Source organism: Limulus polyphemus, unplaced genomic scaffold (assembly GCF_000517525.1).
Source record: "Limulus polyphemus unplaced genomic scaffold, Limulus_polyphemus-2.1.2 Scaffold3536, whole genome shotgun sequence".
In the NCBI taxonomy this organism is placed as follows: Eukaryota; Metazoa; Arthropoda; class Merostomata; order Xiphosura; family Limulidae; genus Limulus; species Limulus polyphemus.
The window spans coordinates 3,172-6,920 of NW_013669146.1; the positions used below are offsets into that span (position 1 = coordinate 3,172).

The window sequence follows — 3,749 nt, forward strand, 5'->3', positions numbered from 1 at the left end:
ATTTTTGGGTATATAAACGAAAATATTTTTAAACATAACTTTTCAATGTGGATTTGTATTGTGTTAACGAAGGTTAGCCGAACAGGCAATCAATTGCTACTTTTTGTCATTTTTACAGCATATGACGCACAGCGATCAATGTAATCCACAATTTAGCTACAATCTGAGCCGTTTGGACAGTAGCGCCACTGGTGTTAATATTTCCAACTTCCATCTTACAGTCATGGAAATGGTGAATGCAGCAATTAGTAAAAGATGCGGTAGTTATGGTTATTGAAGTTTCTAAACATAGAATGTTGGACTATTTTAAAGTAATAACGTTTGTGAAGTTTTTAAAAAAAAACAGGTAAAGTTATTTGGGGATTTTATATGCTCCTACAACAAAAGAATGGCGTGTGAAATCAAATTGCGTTGCTGAAGACCCGGATATACTGAATCTGAGAAACAAGAGATCGGCGAGCGAGATGAGAGGAAGTGTAGTAGATAGTCGATATCGTGGTAGCAGTGGTCGTTAGGCCTAAGAGTAATCGAGGTAGTCTTGTATCTGTTAGTGCTATTCTTTCACACTTCAAGCGAAGCGTTAGTTTTATAATTCACGAAGTTGCGGCGTGGATCGTGCTTTATAAAGCGTAGGGTAGGGAATTTCTGCTTAGGTACTGGAAAATGGCACGGATGATTTTATTTTTCAAAAGGATCCTTTAAGACTTCAGTAGAGTAACTACTGGTAAGTGTTTTATAAAATGAAAAACTAATTATACATATTTAATTACAAAATATTTTGTTTATTAAAGTAATACGTAGTTTCTACATAATTCTTCTACCGAGTACCAGTGAACTTCCGATTTACCTAACTAACTTTATGTGCTAACTAATGTATGTGCACTTATAATAAGTTATATATTTCGTACAGGTTATATATATAATTTAAAAAAAAAATTTATCATCCCACATCATCTGAGTTTTAACTTGTTTCACGTGATGTTGGTCTAAAAACCGAAATCAGCTATGTAAAATATGTGTGAGGGTTTTAAATGTAATAACGTAAAGTTAGTTTTTTATTATTTTCAGGTTATATACACTGTCTTTCAATGCTTTCAGAAGAACAACTCATAAACTAATAAAACAACAGTAAACATAAATCCTCATATTACTATGTTCTCCAAACCATTAATGGTTTTGTTTACATTCTCTTTATCCTCAGGATTATCTCTTGCTTTATTTTTAGTTACTTCTTACTCTTCTCGTCCTACCAACTAAATCTTTCAAACGATAGAAAATTTTAGTGTTTAATTTTTATAGTGCAGATTTGTATATAGAAGACATGTTAATACTGGAAATAAACGACCTTATAACACGAAAATGTTGTTTTTATTTAATTAAACACTCAACGTTTCGCTTTACAGCTTTTTCAGGAGCGTTCAAACCGTACTGTCAGTTTCGGTTTGTGTTTTAGTGAACGCTCTTGAAGAAGATGTAAAGCGAAACGTTGAGTGTTTAATTAAATAAAAATAACATTTTGGTATTATAAGGTAGTTTAATTTTAGTATTAATGTTAGTGTTTATAAAGATAGGGTTTCTTTTAATGTAAACAATACTGCTGGTGTACGCTAGTTACTCACTTGATGTAACAATGTTATAGTGTAAATTTAGCTGCTGCCTTTTACTACCGAGACAACAGTGTTGAAATTCATTAAAAGTATGCTTCTTTCGCATAAAACTAACCACCAAAATTGTTTTATGCTAGGAGCAAGAATGATTAAACTTTACTACTATATGATTAAATATTTTTCACCACTAAGCTGTCATTAATGTTTGCTATTGAATATCTATAAATTTGTTAACTGGATATTATTAATATTTCAGCCCCAATGTAGCCCAGCAATAACTCTGAGAGCCTATAACGCTAAAAATCGGGATTGCACTTAACAACAAAACAAACAATTACCATTTTATACATTGCATGAAAATAAATGACATATACGTTTTAAATAATTATGTGCTATTATCTATTGCCCGAACATCAGTGACATCTATGTCATTATGTATGTTATCTCGCAAAATTTGATGTTAACTGCTTGAATAACTATAATACAACATCCTCCAGCAGAGAGTTAGTGAAATATACGACATCATTGATATTTAGTTTTAATATATATATATATATAACATCTCATGCACTAGGTTAGTATTAATGGCATTTAATATTTGTATATCTTCGTTTCACATAACACACTACCCGGGTATTAGTAACATCTATTAGTCCTGTATAAATAACATTTCATGCACAGTCTAGGCATTTGTAACATATATTACTCTGATATCAGGTTTATATTATATTTGGACATAACAGTATTTTATGTACTGTTCTGCAATATTAGTTACATTTGTTACACTCTTATGAGTGACATTTTTAAAGGTCTACATCATCTCATGCATTGCTTCAGTATTAATGGAATCTACTACTTTGATATCGATGACATTTTGTATTTGGAATCTTATAATATCTCACGCGCTGTTCTAGTGTTAGTGGCCTTGTGGTGTGCAAATGCATACTGTTTCTTGCTTTTTTTAGTTAGTAAGGATAACATTTCAAGTTCACCAAGAATTAAAATATTGTTACGTCTCCGTTCGTTAGTTAATTTCCCGTAAATTCGTTCAGATGAAACTTTAGCGACACAAGTCCTTTATTAAATAAAACTGGTTTATTCTTTCCGGATACAACTTTACGATACACTTACTTTCAACAGTCGCTCTATAACAAACGCTATAATTCCCAATATTCTCTCTGTCAGCATACATTCAATTACTCAACCAAACTGTCGCTTCGTGGCCGGTCTTATTGTTTGTTTATTTGTTTGTTTTTAATTATGCACAAAGCTACACAAGGGCTATCTGTGCTCTGCCCACCACGGGTATCGAAACCCGGTTTCTAGCGTTGTAAGTCCGCAGACATACCGCTGTGCCACTGGGGGGCTGGCCGGTCTTTTATATTCAAGACTACATATATCTAGAAGGATCACGAGATTTAAGGAAAGGACGTGAATGTTAGAGAACGACGTGGCGTGATACTAGTCACGTGACCTCGATGTCGTAACAATATGTACACATAACAGGCATGTGTGTACTTTTAACATAGTGTTGGTCAATGAATCTGATTACGTTTTTTCGTTCTAACTATTCATTGTTCTTGTTCATTTTCTTATGGTTTCACGTGAACTTTCTCGTGGAAAAGATTTCTGTATAGAAGGGTACACTATGTAAAATGGACAGCGATCTTTCCTGTAGGTGAGTTAAGTGATACCTGGAAGAGATAATCCTTTTATTATTCGATTGAAATGACCATCAGTGGTGTGGGTAGCACATGCGGACTGAGAGGGATGGCATTATAAAACATTATATATAATTAGCTGGAGTACCCGTCTCCTGGACGGTAGTTATGTAAATTCATGACTAATAAAAATTTATCTTAGGACATGAAAAGTTATATGTAAGTGTAGAAAATGCAAAAACGCCCATAAAACTGCAAAACACAAAATGTGAAACCGCAAGTTTGCAGGTATCTCCGCATGGACCAAACAAACCATCTTGCCAAATTTGGTGAAGATTCACCAACAGGGGGCGATATAGTGGTAAAAAGCGTCCATAAAAACTGCAAAACTGAAAATTTGTATGCATCTCCTCATTGACCCAATGAACCTCCATACCAATTTTGGTGAAGATCCATCCACACCCTATGAAGTAGTTACATG

General features: G+C 33.6%; 1 protein-coding gene across 4 annotated transcripts in view; it reads left to right on the top strand.

The window, feature by feature from the left end:
• Nucleotides 1–641: 641 nt before the first annotated feature.
• Nucleotides 642–3,749, top strand: part of LOC106469537 (cubilin-like) — a 72,747-nt gene continuing 69,639 nt past the window's right edge. For 2 of the 4 annotated variants that reach the window (XM_022398077.1, XM_022398078.1), the window contains exon 1: nt 643–724. The gene's annotated coding sequence lies outside the window, so the exon portion shown is untranslated. Of the gene's footprint in view, nt 725–3,749 lie in introns of all 4 variants that reach the window. The other 2 variants (XM_022398076.1, XM_022398080.1) reach the window with 2 other exon arrangements.